Here is a 20,185-nt window from a genome sequence, read left to right as displayed (position 1 = left end):
GAGAGAATTTTACATCCCACTGGTAGTGGGCTCCATGAAGCAGCTCCTGAAGCAAAGGCTGCAATGAGGAGTAAGAAAAGGGATTAAAACCAAAACCTAAGGCATTTTTCTGATTTATCCATCAGATTTTGATTTGGTTAATCAATTCTAATGTGTAACACTCATTGCTGAGATTGTTACAAAAAAATAGAAGATATTGCCTCAATTTCCTGATAAAAATTCCAGTAGATTGGGGTGTTTGCAGTGGGAAGTTGGTTTGGGGAAGGTAGAAAGAAGACAGATTATATGGGGGGTGTGAAATTACAGAGGAAATCTAAATATAACAACCAGTATAGAAAAAAACCCACAATTTTTAAAAATTAATAATGGGTGAGAAAGAGTAGGAAGGAAACAATGCTCAGCAGTGCCTGAAAAAGGGAATTTATTGGGAAAAAGGGAGAAATTCTCCAAGAAAGAAATGCTTTGGGAAGGAAGGTCTGATCTGAGGGAGCTCCATGAACTGAGGTGCCACCAGTTCCTCCTGGACCACTTCAGGTGCGCTGCGGGAGCGCGGAACTCGCGCGGGCACGAGGGACAAGGTTAAAGAAATGATGATGGGAGGGTTTGAAGGCTCCAGGCCTATTTTTGATGTTGCTGCAGCAGGGATATTTGCTTTCATTGCTGTACTGGAGCACTGGGCATTTCTATTTCTGGAAATGCCCCGAGAACGTCGTTCAAACTATTTCAAAACTCAGGAAAATTTCCTGGGTAGTTTTCAGTTTGCATTGCAGTTCCTCTTGTCTCTTCATTCCAAGACAGCTCTGATGAAAAGCAACAGATCCTGGAGATAAATCCACATTTAATCTTTGTGAGAATTAGGAGTTGTTTGTGCTTTGACCAAAACTGCTTCATCTACATCTTCTCATCTTCATTTTAATCTTTGGTTGAAATCAGGACAAGGGGGGTGTTTCTTACCAATTTTTTTTTTTTTTAATTTCCACCCCCCAGCATGATCTGAAATAGCAGAGGAGGGAAAAGTTTACTCTTCAGGCATTGAGATGCCTGGTGCCAGTTTGGTTTAGTATTTTAGTGTCATTTACTCATTCTATTTAGTTTTCATCCTTTTTTTAATTTGTCACTTGTGTGTCATATTGATAAATGTTTACTTTAATGGGTGCTATTTGTTAAATGAAAATAGTCAGGAGGAGAGACCACTATTTTGCTTTCCTGAAGGCTGCACTTGTTTTAAAGTTTCAGGAAAAAGAAGTGAAAGTTTCAGGAAAAAGTGAAAAATAAAAGTATTGAAGGTATTTGATTTACAGGTGAAGTAAAAATAGGAAAATATTCTCACATGGGAAGAACAAAGTCTGAATTAACAGTGCAAGGAGGGAGGGAAGAGCGCAGATATTATAGGAAATAGGGCTTGGAGGCAGGATCAGCTGTGGCCAAATCCTTCATGACAGATCCTTGTCTAACTGGCTCTTTCCATCTCCACTGATGGAGTTTCCACAATCTCTATGGGCTCTTTTTTTGTTAATGTCTCATCAAAATCTCCTCCTCAGCAGTTCCAGCCTTTTCCAATTTATCCTTTTTGAAGTGGACACACGGAGAAAATTCTTTGCAGCTTCCACCCAAACGTGTACAAACTCATCACTGCTGATCCTTCCCTTTGGGTTCATCCAGCTCACTTAGCATCACTTTTATACTGATCATATTTCCCTGCCTTTTGTTCCTTATCTCAGGAGTTTAGGCAGGGGAAGAATTACTGGATAAAATGTTACATAATTTTTTTTTTTATATTTTTACCCAGTATTTGAGCTGGGTGAATATTCAAACCAAAATCAAATAAAATGATTAGAAATGAGCTCTGATCTCTGGGATTGGTTTCTGTGGTTGTGATTATTTATTTTAATTAAGCTTTGCCATGAATAAAAGGGTCCAACATCATCACCCCTCTCTCTGTGCTTTTGTGGAAAGGACCATTTTGAAGCTGTGAACAGTCTTTTACCTAAATCTGTTGTTTCTATCAAAAAATTCAATGCTGAATCAGGTGGCATTCGAAACATCTTCATGAAGACATTTTGAAAGAACTATTATTAATTTAAACTGGTTTTGCAGCAGGAAAAAGGGCCTTCACAGCTTTGTCTTCATCTTGTCAGGGTGTGGGATGCAGGATATTCTCCCTTCCTTTCCCTTCTCCTGACACCTTGTACATGGAACCATCACTTGTGGGTGAGATCCACGTCCTAAAGGCTTTGGGAGCATGGAAGTTTTAGAGTTTTAGGATTTGACTGGTTTTTTTCTTTAAAAAAAAATGAAAGCAGAGAATCCTGGAATATCTTGAACGGGAAGGGACCCACAAGGATCATGGATGTCCAGCTCGTGGCCCTGCACAGACACCCCAACATTCCCATCATATCCCAAGATTGTTGTCCATGGCAGAAATTAATGGAAGAAAAAATTGTGTTGCTCTTTCATATCTAAGACACAGACTATGAATGTTGAAGAAAAAAACCCCAAACAACTGAAAAACTCCCGCAAATCCTTGCCAAATGTTTTGCCTGCCTAAAGAAAAATATTGGTTGAATATTATTTCACATATATTAACCCCAGGAAAACTAATTTGTGAGGGAGAGAAAAGAGCTCTCTCAGTGCTAGAAAGAAAATTAGGTCCTTTTAATTCTGTGTCTATATAATGCACAAACTTATACATTTAATTTACCAGATAAGCAATTAGCTGTTGAGCTCTCTTTGAGAGATTTGCTAAATGTTTGCATTAAAATCAAGGGTTTGTTTTTGGCTTTATAATCAAAGTTCCCTGTTTTGTTCCCCATTTATTCTTGGCCATCAGTTTTTCTGTTTAACTTTAAATTTTGCTATTTTTTTATTGACTGAAACAGTTGCATCACTGCCTCTTGTACCAAAAGGGTGAGCATAGGGCTCCATTTTGGAAAATCCTGGGCAATCCATTTACCAAATGGATTTAGAAGCAATCCATTTACCAAAAATTCATGTAGAGAAAAAGCTGGGAAGTTCTCCTTTTCATTTTTTCAGACTCCAGCCTTCTGTCCCTCAAGAAATGTGCTACTTGAGTAAGGAAGCCCAGGATGCCCTGAAGGACATTCCTGGGCTGGCAGAGCAGAGTTTGTCTTTCCCAACTTTGGGCAAATTCCTCCCCTTTTGCCAGAGGATGCTCCCGCCGCCCCACAGTCAACACAGCTTAAAACTGCATCCTCAAAAATCTCTTTACTCATCACTTTAGTCTTCCTTGAGCGTGCCTATGTCACAAATAGATTATCCCCCAGGATGGGATCTGCCTGATCTGACTTGGTGTTTGGAGACAGAGTTCCAGCTGCCCTCGGAGCCGGGAGAGCCACGGGCACCGCTGGAGCAGCTTCTGCTGAGGGTTCCTCTCCTCCTCCCACCTCTGCTTCCAGTAGGAGCAGATCCCTTTTTGCTCCCTTGTTTTAAAGCTGATGGCTGAACCTGGGTGTACAAGCAGAGCTCAGATTTGGGGGAGTCTTGGCTTGATGCAGGAGGCCGTGGCTGCATGTTGGAGGCTTCCCACCCAAAAGAGGGGTTCAGTATTCCATTTCCCGTGTCCTTGTGCATAGGATGGTAAATGGAAACATGGGAAATAAGAACATGGAAAATAAGAGGCAGCTTTTAGGCACAGATGCCACTGGAATGTGTCAATAAGCAGAGTTCAGTGAAGCTCCTATTTGAGATATTATTATTATTTCGAGATATTATGGTGCAAAAAGAGCTTTGCCCTAGGGAGAGAAACACAAACCCAGGCTGGGGGAAGAACCTGGTTCCAGTGCAAAGACTTTTTGGATGTGATTCTTAAGGTCTCTTTGAACTTAATCACCAATAGTTCATCAATAATTCATCGTATGACTCTGTAATATTGTTATTTGTTCTGCTTTTTAGGTCAGCATGGCAGGTAGTGAAAGGAATAGATCCCTTTGCCACTGCAGCCACATCACCCTCTTATTTCAGTGCCTTCACGAGAGTCAGCTTTGTTTATTCCCAATTAATAACATATTTTATTATTGTTCTTAGAACGCAATTACTTCAATTGGGTGGTAAAAAACAAAAGAGCAAAAACATTACAGGGAAAAGTGCCTATGGAAAGCTTGTCAGAGTGTCAGTGACCCGCCAAGGCTGCTCCATTTATCACAAATGGCTTTGTTAATACCCAGCCTCACCAGCACTTACACTTAATGCTCTGCTCAAAGCCTGACAATAGGAGATAAATACTTGATAAGACATCTATTGTCATTATTTATCATTTATAGCACGCAGCAAAAGCCTGATAAAACATTTATTGTGTGTTTGGAGGTAGAGTGTTGTCACCAGTGCCACCCAGGCTGGAGGCAGGGCTGGGCTCAGAGGGATCACCTGCTGGGTGGAGGGATCAGAGGAGGAGGAGGAGGGAAAGGGAGATGGGAGAGGAGAGGGGATGGAGAATCTGAGTGTGACAGCACAGCATGGAGGGGAGAAGGAGAATCTGGGGGAGCTGGGTTCATCCTAAAGCTTTTCATACCCAGCAGGAAAGCGTGTGATGGATGAGAGAAAAGATTTCGGGGTGGTTTTTGGCACAGGTTAGTTTTTGAGATGCCAGTGCCACAGTCCCGCTTGAGGAGCAGCTGCTGGGCTCTGCTCCGGCTCTGGGCAGGGCACTGCTGCCAGAAATGCACCCCAGAGCCTCAGGAAGCAAAATTCAGGTGCTATTTGGTCAGAGAGACAAATGACATTTGACTGCTCTTTCTTCTTCCATGGCAGCTGTTTCTAATTCCCTGCATGAGATGTGGTACCAAAGCACTCCTCTTCTCCAGAGGAAAAATCCCTACTATTATAATTTTTTCATTACAGCTTAAACATTTTCGGTTTTAAAAGAGGAGAAAAATAAGGATAATTTGCTAGATCTGATTTCTGATGCATTTTGTTCGGTGTTATGTAGCCACATCTTTTTTTTTTTTCTGTGGGAAATTTGATACATTACTTGAAGTTAACTACATACAAGAGAATACTAAATAAATTCACTTTATGTGCTTCCCTAATTAGTTTTCAGTCATGTAATTCTCTTCAATACGGAGCTGAGAAATCCCCAAGTCTACCTTGATGTAGTTAGTGTCACATACACTGATCATGTGAAATTGAATTTGAATTTACTACTAATATTTAAACACGAAAGCTGACTTGAACCATATTTCCCCCTTGGATAGAGATGTCACTGCTCCTGTAATGAGCAGCATTATGTTGAATACTTAAGCCAAGAACAACCAACTTACAGGAATGGGACATTAATCTTGGAGAACTGTGGAATTTTGTGCTTTAGACAATGCAGTGTCCTCGCATTACTTCTTGCACTTTAATTACTTGAGATGAGGATTCTGCAGTGTGTATTGCTTGAGCATATTTTGTGAAGATGGAGTGGGAATATTGAGACCTCCAGGATCTCTTGGATAACTGCAAACTGACTATAAGCACAAAATTACATTATTTGCATCACCTTCAGCTGTTGGATGTATGAAATGCAACAAATTCCTGTTTGGATCTCCCTGACTTTGTCCCCAGATCTGAGGGTTTGTGGGGGGTCCTGCCAGCCCCACATTTGGGAGGGAGGGAGATGCTGAGTGTGGGTTTGGTACCACATTCCTGCTCTTGCAACTATTTCACATTCCTTAATTAATGAAATCTGAAATCTGAGTGTCTCTCTGGTCTCTTCCCTCACCTGGGGGGAATCTGAGGCTTTGGGGAGGAACCAGCAGGAATGATTTTCAAAGAATGAATGCATCAAAATACCTCCAGCATTTCTTTATGCAGCTTTTGTGGCTTTGTGGTTGGAGAGATGGGACAGACACTGCTGGACCTGACACTTGGGTGGCACTGAAACATGGTGTAATTTATGTTGCTGCATTGTTAACTCCTTTCCTGAGTGGATACAGACACCTGTATGACTTTAATGAACTTTGCAGACCTCTGTTATCACTCAGTGCTTGCTGATGAACTCGTGCACAGATTTGTTGAGGGAGGGAAAGAAGCTGGAGCAGGAGAAAGCAGAATGTGAAATGGCACTGTTGAATCTCTCTGGAAACGTTCAGAGAAAGCAGGTGGGATTTAAATCTTTCTCAGGACCTTTGGAAAGGGGGAATACCACTGAAAGTCCTGCACAGGGAGGTGTGAGGGACCCCAGCTTCAAAATATCTGTAATCCCCCAAACTGGTTCCACTCTCAATATCATCACCAGATTAATTGACACTCATGCTGTGAGTAGAACTAATGAGGAAGGTAATTATTCCTTCTGTCATAGCTGGGAGAGGAACTCACCAGAACACAGTGGATGAGGAATAATAATTTTGAGGAAATACTAAATCACCTACAGAGACTTAATGAAAATAACCCACAATGCATTGAAAATGGAGTTTTGTGTGGTTTTGTAGCCTTTTCTCTCTCCTTTCTACAAATCCATCCAGATCCTTTATTTACTTATTGATGGGGTGTGGTAGATTTTCTCCTTAACATGTTGGATTTGCTTTTCTACTTAAAGACTTTTAAAATGTTGTTTCTAAACTAATTTGCTGAACCTGCATAAGATTAAAAAAAATCCTCTTTGCATGAGGAATCTTTAAAAAGTGGCAAAAAAGTAACTGGTAAATAAATGAGTTGTGAGGATTGGTGGAAACTTCTATATAATGATTTAGGGTTTGTTGCAGAACAGCCTTTTGGGTGACTCCTATCACACCTTAAAGAAGGAGTTTGGTTGAAATCAGGTACCAATTTTGCTATTTTTTGGTAGAGAAATGAGCTCTGTGTGCAGAACTGCATCTTTCTGTATCAGGCTGGGGGACTGCTGCAAGAAGAACCCAAAAATGTGGTTGGTGAAGTTGTTTTTTACCAACTCAGAATGGATGAACTCCTCGTGCTGCTGTTTTCTCCACAGCAGTTGTGCTGTGGCGTCTGCAGGAGGAGGATTACGCTGCATCTGGCAAAGGAAATTACGGATTAACATGTGCATTATGGAGAAGAAACATTACAGGAAAACTGTCATTTGTATTTTACAAGGAAATAATCCTTTAAGTCTCTTAGGACTGCAATAACTCCTCCGTTTTACTCCCCTTTTGGAATACCCTGTGAATCTTCACATCAGAATTAGTAACAAACAAAACAAAGCTCAGAGGGAGCCGGACTTTTCCAACCAGAAAGGTCAGTGGTAGAGAAGAGATTTTAGAAAATGTTCCAGGAGCTACCAAAGGATCCCCCACACAGCCAGACCTGGGATTTTGGGAGCACTCCAAGTGCTGGGTGTGGTGTAGGTTTATCCAGCTGCCTTTCTCCTTGCCCAGAGTGAAAATGTGGAGTGATGCCCTGCAGAGGGGCTCAAGCACTTCCCAGAGCCTGAAGGAAACTGGTTTAGAGGCCACAGGCTCAATCTATAATTTTGCTTGTTAATATTTCTCAGGAGAAGCATTGCTTGGAGGTCTGGAAGCATTTTAGGCATCACTGAAATACCTGCTAATTGCTGCTCTCCTTGGCTCCTGCAGCAGTGCACCACTTCCAAATCATGGTTAAAATCAATGATCTTGGAGGTGTTTTCCAGCCTTAAAAACTCTGTGAAATCATGGTTGGGTTCAATGATCTTTTCCAACCTCAGTGATTCTAAGGCTCTGTGTTGCTGCCCCAAACTGCTCTGGTTTGCAGTGGGAATGTCCTGCCTGCAGCATCCACCTTCCTAGATCTGCTCCAAATGGACCTGAATGATTTTCTTCCCCAACACTTGGATTTAAAGAGCTGCAGTCACTAAGCAAGAGTGGGGATTTCTGCTGGAAACAGCCTCGTGGGGTTTCTTTGCTGTGGAGCCATCCATTGTCAGCTGAGGCACTGCTCCAAGCCGGCCTGTCACTGTGGAATGGGAATGCTGGACCTTGGGTCACAGCATCCAGCCCTTCCCTCTGTGGGACTGGGCCTTTTCTCTTCAGCAAAGCTCTTGGAAAAACCTCCCAAATCCAATCTGGGCATTAAAGCACTGGTCCCACTCTTTCACCCACGGTGTTTGCTGTTTTCTGGTGGCCAGGGTGTCACTCTGTGCCGTGCTGTGAGTGAAACAATTTTTAAAAGTCCCCAGAAGCATCTGCATGACTCCAGGCTTGGCTGAGGAATGCCATGGACATTTTAACATTTCAATGTTGACTTCAAAGCTCTCATTGGAGAGGCAGTTTTAGTGTGCTGATTGTGACCTCTCGCTCCTCCCTCAAGGTTGTCACCTCCTTCCAAGCCAGGCTCTGAACTGGAAGGGAATTCTGAGGGAAAACCAGCAGCTGGATTGGGCCAGGGATCTGAATTTCCACACTTTGGGAGAATGCTGGCTTTGGCCATGGTGGTGTGACTAAAACACAACACTGCAGAGCGTTGTTTTCTGTTGGGAGCGCTGACATCTCCCCGCTGGATTTTTGGCTGAACTAAGAGCAGCTTCGAGCAATAATCTGTATTTTTTTAGCCAACTCTACGTCTACATTTATTTCTTTAGTGGTTTTTTTTTTTTTTTTCCTTTTAAAGAATTCTTTAGTGTCTCTTTTCCAGCCTCCCAAGAAACAGTTAAATGACTGAACCTCAAAGGTTTGAGCACTTCTACAAACAACAGTCACAGGGAGGAAAATTAACGGTTTTCTGTTAATGACTCATATTAGTCCTCTTTGGTGGTCTGAAGCGATGGATTAGATATTTTTTTTTTTATTTTTATTTTTTTTTCCCCCCATTTCTTCCACATGCCTGTCATTGGGCTGCTTTTCTGATTGCTAGTTTTGTTGTTAAAAATGTCACTCTCTTTATTCACCCTTCTCCCCATAGAATCTTTAAAACTAAACGCAGGAAAAGTGGAATATACCTGTCATTTAGACCAGCTAGAACAAAGGTTGATAGAAAATACATTCCTAGTTTGAAGAGGCTTCCCTGCTGATTTTGTTTATCAGAAAATGGCAAGTTTTGTTCCTAATGGACTGAAATTTAAATAAAATCTGACTCTGGAAATAAAAGCAGCCATTATGACAAAATAAAATTATATATTTTATAGGAGAAATTGAATTAAAATGCTAGTTTCCTTTGGTTAAATTCTTTTACATAAGGAAATGAATAAACGAGAGAGAGTGAAATAGAATGAGATAGAAAGCTGATTGTTGAAGTAAGCTTTTTAAAAATCAATAATCTCTTGTAATTTATATTTTTGAAAAATCTTTGAACAGACTTCCATACGATATCTTGAATTATAGCTACATTTCTATGTTTCCTTTCATTAGAAGTTGAACTGGGGGTTAAATAGAGTTTCCCTCCTGGGATTTCAGGTTCTTATTGGGCTGTGGCTTTGGACTACAACCTTCTACAAAAGCAAAGCGTCTCCAGAACCCAAGTTATTTGAAAAAAAATTATTTATTAATATTAATTAACGTGATTTTTAAAAAAAATAATTATTTATTTTACGTGCCAGGATGGACTGAACTTTGAGGGGCAGTGGTGGAGCCACATCAGGGCTGGGGAAGGTGATGGTTGGGAGCAATGGCCTGTTGGAGACTTGGCTTTCAGGGAGATATTTCATCTGAACTCAAGAGGTTTAAGATTCAGGTCCAAAAAAACAGTGTTTAGAACTGAAATTAACGTTTCTGTACACAAATGTGCACCCTCACAGCAATTTGTTGACCTTACTTTGGCACAGAATGCTTGAGAGATGTCCTTGCATTCCTTGCAGGTGGAGGGGTTGTCCAGATTTTCAGTGGCACTGTCTTCCCTAAAAATAAATGGCTGGTTTTGAGATAGGCAAGTAAAGGAATTTGTAAACCCTGAACTATTAATTAACTTTACAAGGAAGGCTGTATGGAGCTGTTATAATAAAATTTAAAATGCATTCACAGGCAAGTCATGACTCTAATTTGCATATTTCCTTCCACGAGCAGGAGGTGCTCACGGATGAGAGGTAAAGAGGTGGTGAGGGGTGGTTTGTGCTTCTAATTTCAATTCAACATTCCACCTGGGTCCTGGGTGAGACTGCATGGGAAAAGAAGTCCTGGTACACTGCAAATCCTAACTCAAATTTAAAGAAAAAATACACTTTAAATCCAAAAATGTATTATTGAATTCTTCTCTGTTCCCTCAGAATTATGACACTTTCCCCAGTGCAGTGCTTCCTTCTGGGATGGAGGATCAGGGAGGTCTGAGAGCACCAAAATGTTGGTTATAATTATTGCCTTCTTCCACCAGCAGCTGGGGAGATCTGTTAGCAGATGTTTAAAAGTGCTTTGAAGATGAAAATATTATTATTATTACTATTATTATTATTATTATTACTACTGTCCACAGTGATTACTGTGATCACAAAGTTCCTTTCTGACATGTCCCTAATGACAAAATATCCTGTGGGCTCTGAAGGGTTGGAAGCAATTCCTCTGTCCCACAGAAATGTGAATAAGGATCACATTTTGGGAAAAACTTGGTGCTGGCATGGCTTCAGACCTGCTTTTCCTGGTGTTTTTGGGGAGGATGGAGGTGCCTGGGACATTTTTCCCCACCGAATTTCCATCCAGTGTGTCAGTGGGATATCAGGACTGTGGGCTGGTGCTGGTCACACCTTCACAGCAGTGGCTGCTTGATCCTTCCTCCAGCGAGGAGATGTGGAATGAATCAAGGAAATTGTGAAAAACTCACTGATTCCTGATTCCTGCAATAGCATCACACAGGATTCTAATCTTTTTTCTTTTTCTTTTCATTTTTATTTCCTCCCCAGCTTACGGAGGTTGTGGTTTAACTACAGGTTTAGCTCTTTCCTTTCCAACTGAAGCCTAAGCCAAAACTGAGCTAAATTTAGGTTGCCAGGTCTATATTTAGGCATCCAAATAGAAGGGGTGTGATGTTTCCCATGCACCCTTAAATGGGCTTCACACAGACCCACCAAAATGAGTGGGTGTGAGAGAACATTCCACCTTTCCAGCTCCTGTCTCATGTTCAGAACGTCAGGTTTCAAGCCTAATTTTAGCAGATTGGACTGGAGAACTTTGGCTGCTTCTGGCTGACAGTTGATGTGGGGAAAAGTCTGTTCCCTGAGAAATGAAATGAATTTTTGATTAATGGAGAATTTGTCGGTAAGGAATGGATGTGTGACACGGGGCTGTGACCCTGTGGGTGTGTTCAGGGGTTACCTGGTGCAGCATTTCGGAGCTCCTGGTACTAATGGCGAGGTGGAGGGGGATGTAACAATTCTTAGAGCTGCTTTTATGCCCTGTCAGATGCTGGAAAATGCCCTTTTTCCAAGAGGCAGAGGGGGCTGCCATGAATGATCCTTTTCCACCCCAGCAGGGCAGGGTCAGACGCAGAGCTAAGGGCAGAGGGGTTGTGCAGAGGCCTCTCCCAAACAGGGACCATTTTGCTGTGGGAGCAAGACAAGGAGCAGGACAGCTGTGAACCAACATCTGGGCACAGGGGACATCACCTGTGCCACCTTGTGTTTCATTTTGGGAAGACTGATTTAGGGACATGGATCAAACAGGATAAAGGGTCCTGGTCTGGCCAGGCGTGCACTTTTACCAGATGTGAGGATCCAGGCTGGGACATTTCTAAAGGATAATTGGTGGAATCCAGCTTTTACAGGGACAGTTCCCAAGACTGCTGCTCGGTGTTGGGGACTCTGCTTGCACACAGGTGGGAGCTCTCCTGCTTGGTGGAGGACAGGAAGGTCCTCGTCTGCTGTGTCAGGGCACCAAGAGTTGCATGCTTCCTCTGAAGCTCCAAATCTTTCGAAATCCTTCAGAAACATTCTCTGGTCTCTTGTCCAAAGGTAATCAAAGCTGGAGGAGTTGTTTACATGGCCCTTTTTAGAGCAGCTCACCCCCCTCGAAGATGAAACCACCCCGAGTAACTACAACAGCTCCATGAGAGAGTCCCGTGTATGCTCGGTAATCAGGAGGTACAAAACTCCCTGTAAGGTTTGTGGGCAAAGCCAAAGCTCAGAAAAAGAGCCTCCAGGAAATAAATTGCTTATGTTACTCCTACTAATTCATCTTCAGGTTTTCCTCTTCCCAAACAAACCTGCACAGGCTGAACCCACTTGTAACACAGCCAGTGAATACACGGGCTTGTATTTTAACTCTTATTGAGGAGGGCTCGGTTTCTTCTTTCTCATTTCTCTCTTTTTATTTTTTTTTTGTTAATTATTGTTATTTTATATTTGATTACATCCTATTATATCTGATACTTACCAGAATGAAGCTCTCCTCACTGTAATGAAACCTCAGTGAGCCTGGAGGGCTTTGGCAAAAGTAACCTCGGGCTTGTTTGTCGAGACGGTTTTGCCAAGCCCACACAGCTCTAATTACGTCTTTTCACTGGCCTGGCTTAAACTGTCCCCTCTTTCCAAAGTCTTTTGTGTGTTATTCAGAAATACATTGTTACAATGAACACAGTATGTTTAGAATAAGTTTAATTGGATTTGGTAGCCAAGCAAGTGTACGTTTTTATTAGGGGTACTGACGGCTTCCAGTGGAGATAATATTTATACAGTGGTCCAGAATTGTTTGCATTTAGGAGAATAAATAAAATGAATAACATCCAAACAAGATAATTAAAATGTCAATTACAAAGTACCTTTAATTTTCTCTGGCTTTTGATTTGCATATTCCTTCCTTTACTTTGAAGACAAAGAAAAATACACCCGATACCAAATTTCCAGCTCTTAAATACATCACATAGTATGATATATTAACAAGTTCCTCCCTTTTCCACTGTATTTACATTAAGATTGCAGAAGAACACCCATATTTTCATATTGGGCCATTTTTTTTTTGTATACAAACATGTTCTATCTGGCTTGGTCAGATGTTGGCTTTAATTTTTGTTAAAGCACAGTGTTGTGGAAAAAAACCCCTCTAACCAAACCTAAATAAAACACAGACAAATCCTTAAAGTTGCATGGAGTACTGGCTAAAGGCTTTGATGGACAGGTAGCTGTGGAAAATGGCTTTTATTTGCCACTGACCTGACTTTCTGTAGGTATCCATATTTTATTTTTAAAGAAATCAACATTAAACCAAATAACTTGTCCTGTTATTATAGGTTATATATTATATATAAAGGTCTCTTACCCTAAAGAAGTGGACTTTGAGGAACTCTAGCACTGTAGTTTAAATTTAGTGTTTGGAGCTTGCAGGCAGGAACAAGATAACACAAGGACATGAGATTCATCAAAACCTTTGTGCACCTGCTGCTTTTTACATACCTGGAGTTTTGTCTTTGTTTCCAACACAGTCAGCACTTATAAAAAATGTGTAATCTTGCAATACCTGAGGCTGTGTTTGTGTTTTGAGCTAGAAAATTCTTTCTTGTGATTCCTAAAAATGGCCATTTTTGCACAGGTTGGGCATCTTCTGTCACCTTATTTTGTTGTTGTTTTGGTGAACTTAATTTTTTCAACTCTTGCCTGTACCATGAATTAGTAGTTGTCAATAATTACTGCTCTCCATTTTGATCTTCTGTGTGGGTACTTGGCAAAACCTGTAGGGACTAGTCAAGATGAAAGGGTTGCTATGCAAATAGGAAATCTTACTCCCCAGTATTTGTCACCAGTTGCAAAGCACAGATTTGAAATGAGCAGTTGTGTGGCATCCTAAGTAAATAGGGATGCTGGGCTGACACAGCCTGTGGGGCTCCGAGACAAGAGGGAAAAGCAAGTTAAGCTTTTTGTTTTTATAATAGTTATTGCTACTCTCGATTTATTATTATTATTTTATTTTTTTTTTCTGGCGGGCTTTGTTAAGCGGATCTTTATTCCCAGAGACTGAAATGTACTCCTCTTTCTTTTTCCTTGAAAATTAAAAGCTTCTACCTTAAAGAAGTGAATGATACATTATCTGCTGTCTCTAAATTGAACCCATTTGGAGCTATTTGCATCCTGTAGAAACCTACAGCTGAGTGCTGTGCTCAGAGGTGTAATGACTGGTTGTCACAACACGCTGGAGGTGGCCCCATAACAAAATGATCCCCTGTCAATCCCCTTGCAGGAAATGCTCTGGCAACCTGTAATTCAGCCTCAGTATTAACATCCTGCCTGGGTTTTGTTAAATAGCACTTTCTAGGAAGTAGATCTGCTGAACTTGTGCTTAATAATGTTTTAAGGGGAATATTTGATGGAAGTTTGAGAAAGCATCACATGGGGTTAACAGTGATTTGTCATTTGTTTCTAATTAAAGGACTTAATCTCTTATCACTGGAACAGCCTATTTTTTTAATACTAAAGGCACAGATGTGAATAGAAACATATTAATGAGATGTCATACTACACAGTCATTTAGTGTTTTGTTTAACTTAAACATAGCAGAAAATGTGCATCTAAGTAGACACATGTAATGACATTGAGATAGAATTCTAATTCCCTGCATTTGCATAACCTTTAGCAGCTTCCACCTTGCTGCAGTTATCCTACACCCAAAATTGCTGTTTGTTATAGCAGTGAAAAGGTCTGAAATCACACCATGATATTGTTTTTCTGTCCAAGGGGCTGGGGTGGGCCTTAAACCAAACACAGACCTGTTTAACTCTGTTGGTTCCTCTGAAGACAAAAAAAGTGAGTCCAGTTTGTGTGCAGTGGCAGTCGTTCTTGTAAAGTGATGAGGAACAAGGGCTGACCTCACCTGGAGATGCCAGGCATTCCAGGTACACAACAGCCACTCTAAATATATAAAAACCAAGGAAAAGTGGCACAAACTAATCACAGAATCACTAAATCATCGAGGCTGGGAAAGCCCTCCAAGGTCATCGAGTCCAACCCGTGACCAAACCCCACCTTTGCCACATCCAGTTTTCCCTTGGAATTTCCTTTTTTGCTTCCAATTTTGAAGAGTTAATCTTTTCATGTGGGCAGGAAGGGTCCCTATGTGTTAATTTAGTGATTTAAGTAATGAATGATCTTAAAGCCACATTTAAGAATATTTGGGCTGCTGTGCCTGCTTCCCTGAATGCTTTGCTTAGTTATTTTCATAGTGGGAGACAACTTAAAATGGGTTACATCCCTTCTTTTATGACAAATTGTTTCTTTTGGCTGGGGTGGTTATGAAAATTAAGGCTGTTCATTCAAAATTCCAAATTTCACCCTTTCCTCACTAGCACTCTAAATTTCCATTAAAAATGAAAGCAATGAAATTCTAAAAATAGTCATGCATTAAATAATTAGAATTAGGAACAACTACAGATCAAAATTAGATTGTTTTGATATGTATGGTTTTTTATCAGGTGGCTCTAACCTTTGGCTGCTGCTCACAGTCAGGACCAGCTCATTACTAGAGGACTCCAAAATGTTTCCTGCCATTGTGGAATATCCTTAAGAGAAAAGGACAGAAATGTGTCAGTTTTATTTAGACAAACATTCTCCTTTTGCTTGTTCTCTGTTTCTTAATGGAAAAATTGTGATGCAGGTAAGAATATTTCAAATTTTTTGCACTGGCTGTCAAACGCAACAGAACTGGATAGCCTTAAAGTTAATAAAAAAAAAAAAGAAAATTTGAGTGGTTATGTGCACTGGCTAAGAAGGAAAATTAGATTCAGTTTTGGAGATAAGACTTTTGGTGTTCAGTCTTTGTTTTTTTATTTTAGTCATTCACAGGTTTTGATGTTGAGTGGAACTCAAAGGGCTTCAAACAAAATCCAGGGGTCCATTTGTCTTTTCCATTTCACCTCTTCTTATTGAGTGCTCAGGAATGTTATGAGGACAGAAATCTTTATTATCAGGGATACCCACATGTCTAGCAAGGAAAACATTGTGAACTTTTAGGACCACAATGGCAGCTGAGCTGGGTTGCATGAATTTCACACCTGGAAAACAAAAAATTGGCTTGTGCCAGCTCAAATCCACATTATTGAACCTATTTCTTCTCTTCTTCCCTTAAAACAGCACAATGAAGGCCAGGCAGGACAAATCTGTATGGATTTGCCCCAACATCTCCATCCAGCTTGAGGTTTGTGTCTTTCAAATATGCAGAGAAAGTTTCAGCCCAGAGTTTTCTCAGCGTTTCTGGCCCTCTTTCTGCCCTCTGTAAAAGTTTGAAAAGGGCTCACAAATGGCAAGAAGGCAGTTTGTACACAAGAAATGTAGCCTGGCAATAAAAGCCTGTTTTGAAGTACACAACATGGTTTCTGAATAAATATTTCTTTAATGCATGTAATTACCGGATCAGCAGAATAAATGTGGTCGTGTCCTTGTAATTAATACATTGTCAAAAGTTCATTTAAGTATAATAATTTCACAGCAAAACTGCTGCCTATGTAGTTTGTGCGATAATTTGTTAAATTAAGTGCAATAAATATAAAATTATTGGTAGATATATATTTTTTAAGTTCTTGTTCATTACAACATGCTATCTAATACACTTAAAGGGATTTTTTTTTTTCCACTAAAAGAAAAGCCACTAAAAATAAAAGTGCTGTAATGATATTTTTCTTCTTTTTGCTTAAGGAATTTTCAAGTAGCACCACTTAGTATTGCAGCTGCAATTGGCAAATATTTAGTTAAGAATTGTGTAATCAAGTTGGCAGAGGCTTGAAGATCCAGTGAGAAATGCACAGAGAAAGATGCCTGTTTATCCATTGTAGAAAAGCAAAATGTTTATTCCTGGATTTGGTGTCAGACTCTTTCAATTGTACCCAGAGCTAATTACAGGGCTGGGTTAAATGTTACAGCTGTACTGAGGTTTTAGCAATGGAGAGAGTGTTGTTCTTGACTTCCAGAGCTTGTTTGGAATCATTCTGGAGAAAATTATTCTGATTCTTCACTTCCAGTCCTAGAGTGGTGACTTTTGGTGACTTGTTTTGTGATGTCCAGGGAAGCAGAGGCTGTGGAGCAGGGATGTCACCATGGACAGTGGTGGTGGCCAAGCCCAGGCTACCTAGAACTGTTATTTTTTTTCTCAATCAGAGTCTGTGTTAATGAGTGAGAGGTTAAGCATTGGAAGGGGCTGTCCAGGCAGGTTTGGAGCTCCCATCCTGGAGAGGACAAAGGAATGCTTGGACAAGGCTTGGTGCTCTGTGCTGGGGACAAAGTGGGAAACGGGCACAGCCTGGACTAAGTGGTTTTGGAGGTCTTTTTTAACCTAAATAATTCCACAATTACATCCTCAGAGCCTGGTCAGAGATTAGTTTCTCAACTGGCCACACAATGACTAATTCATGTTAAAAATAGAGCTGGGATTCAATCCCCCAGCTTCCAAGCTCCAGCAGGGCAGGAGTTTTTCCAGAGTAGCCATTTCCACCCCTGGAGGTTTGCAGGGCAGGAGTGGATCGAGTGCTCACCAGCAGGGTTGGACCACAGAGCTGACCCTGCTCGGGCAGGGGGTCACAGCAGCGTCCTCCCAGGTTTTCCTATGATCCCATGGATGTGAGGACATACCCAAAAAAATTCCCAATCCCTAAATCTGAGACACACTTATCAGTTCTGACTTACACCCCAGGAGTAAATTACGATACGTAAGGAGAATTCCAAAGATCGCTGACGTCTGTCAGCTCCAGTCAGAACCCTTGGAATGCTGCATTTCAGTGCTAACAGCTCCATTTGCTCCAGTGAGATATAAATGTTCCTCGACCTCAAACACAGGTCACAGAGCACGTACGACATCTCGTAATTAAGCTAAAAGATTCATTGACAAACACTGCTCAAGTGGTGAGATTTAGATGGTTACAAGAAACCATAAAAAATGTTGTGATCCTGCAGGGAAATTGGCTCCAATGGGTCTGTTTTATATCTTGGCTCTGAGACATTGTATGCAGCAAAGCAGTGCTGCTCATAAACAGTGGAACATTAATTATATACATTTAATTTTATGTAACTTGTGGAAAACATAAGAAAATTCATGTTTTGTAAATGTAATCTTTTTTTTTTTTTTTCTCAGAAGGGATTTTCCATTATTATTTTATGATGATAAAATAAGGTGTTCTGATGTAATAATTTTTATATTTATTTTTTTACATATTTCAGTAATATTGAGTCAATGAAGATGATATCAGGAAATCTATGAACTATAATGAATTATATTTACATTTTTATTACAGCACTAACTTCACATCAGTTCCCTTCAAGACAGTTGAAAAAAAAAAAATGTGCAAATCGTCTCTTTTTAGCAAAACTACCCGAAACATCTCAATCACTTTTGTAATGAATTTTTTTATTGCATAGTTTGAAAATATTTGCATCGAGACAAAACATTCATCAAATGAGGTCATATTGTGGGAGAATAGGGAAAATGGATTAATGGAAGGGGAATATTGCCTGGTGAGAACAGGTCCTTGCTTCTGTAGCCTTTTTCTGGAAAACCTCAGCATAGAGATGAAGTTCCTCAGCATAGAGAGAAGTTCCAGAACTTGGTCTGCAGCACAGTGCCAGTAGATGAATCTCTTTCTCTTAAAAATTGTTTGAAATGAGTGTATACAATGGGTTTGATGGTGGTTCAGAGAATCCCAGAAAAGTTTGGGGTTGATGGGACCTTAAAGTTCCACAGGCAGGGACACCTTCCACCATCCCAGGCTGCTCCAAGACCTGTCCAGCCTGGCCTTGGACACTTCCAGGGATCCAGGGACAGCCACAGCTTCTCTGGGCACCCTGTGCCAGGGCCTGCCCACCTTCTCAGGGAAGAATTTCTTTCTAATAATCTAAACCTCTAATTATAAGCCACTAAGTGTTCTCAAAGTACAGTCTGAAGTCATCCTCATCGAGCTGCTTTAAGATCTGGTTCCTCCCCAGATGACCCAGCTGTGTCCTCACAAGTGCTTTTAACAAAACTCCTGATGAAAAGTGTTTTGTTGCCTGCGAGAACTCTTGAGGGTGGGTGGACAGCAGTCAACTGGCAGAAAAGTTTAGGGACTCGATGCTGCAGAGCAATTAATGCAGTGATTGTGGATTGGAACCTGTGGAGGAAAATGGCATTTCTGGCAGGGAGGATGGGGAGGGCTCGGCCACCTCCAAACCGGTGTCGCTTCATTTGGAAGCGCTGGTGGCACGACGGATGGCGTTTGTTTAAGGCAGCCATCTGGTCAGCACGGGAGTATAATGCACCATATTGCATCCCCAATAACATTTAAGCTGTTTGCAACCTCAATAAACTTTTAACTTTTGAAGCCCATGCACAGGGGTCAGCTCCACGCTGCTGTTGGAGGGAGAATCAGGTTCACGTAGTGGCTGAATGATTCTGTTTCCAAAAGCTGCAAAGTCAACAGCCAAAAATAAAAAAGCAGGCCAAGAGCAGCAAAAACTCATGAAAACCTCTGGTAGCAGTTTCCAATTCTCATTTATTCATCCTACCACTACAGCTTGGGGCTGGGCTGATGGACGGGGCCCCTGGGAGCTGCAAGGTGTGGAACTCGATAGTTTCCTCCACAGGAGGAGATGGGAGAAGTTTTTTTGGAAACTTTGGTTTTGGGAGGGTACAGAAGTGTCTCCAACCTGCAATACCTCAAGTGATAAACAAATATATACATTTTTTCTTGTTTTTTTTTATTTTTATTTTTATTTTTTTTATTTTTTTTCACTTTTGCTGTGCATTTTCTGCTCAGTGGATTTTTCCCTGTCAGGGTGGGGAGGCCCCAGCACAGCTTTCCCAGAGGAGCTAAGGCTGACCCTGAATCCCTGTAAATGTTCCAGGCCAGGCAAGATGGGGCTTGGAGAGACCTGAGACTGTGAAAGGTGTCCCTGCCATGGCAGGGGGTGGAATGAGATGAGCTTTAAGCCCTTTCCAACCCAAAAAATTCTGGGATTCTATGGATGAAGAGATGAACCTTTCCTTGTTGCATTTCAATTATTGGGAAAGCAACAGAAATGCCAGAAAAGCAATTTATTTCACGTGTTGATTCCTCTGCTTTTCCTCTTCTCCCCCATCCCATTCCAAAACTGATGTCCACAACTAATTTTACATTTTATCTGAGCACATCTCCTGTATCCTTTGGTGTTGTGTGGCTGCTCTGGTCTGGCTGTGACTACCCAGGACAAGGACCCTGTGGCTTTATCATAGACCACAGAGAAATGAGTGTTCATCCAGCCATCCATAGAAATCCAGCACTGGGGAAATCTTGGATTACATTAATTTTTTTCCCAAATCCAAGCCTGAACTCTCTGTCTCCTATTGCACCAGGCACAGGATGAATGGATGTTTTTACAACGATGTATTTATGTAGCAGGAGGATGGAG

Source organism: Parus major, chromosome 7, assembly GCF_001522545.3.
Source record: "Parus major isolate Abel chromosome 7, Parus_major1.1, whole genome shotgun sequence".
NCBI classification, from domain to species: Eukaryota; Metazoa; Chordata; class Aves; order Passeriformes; family Paridae; genus Parus; species Parus major.
Note: the sequence above shows the minus strand (reverse complement) of the source record.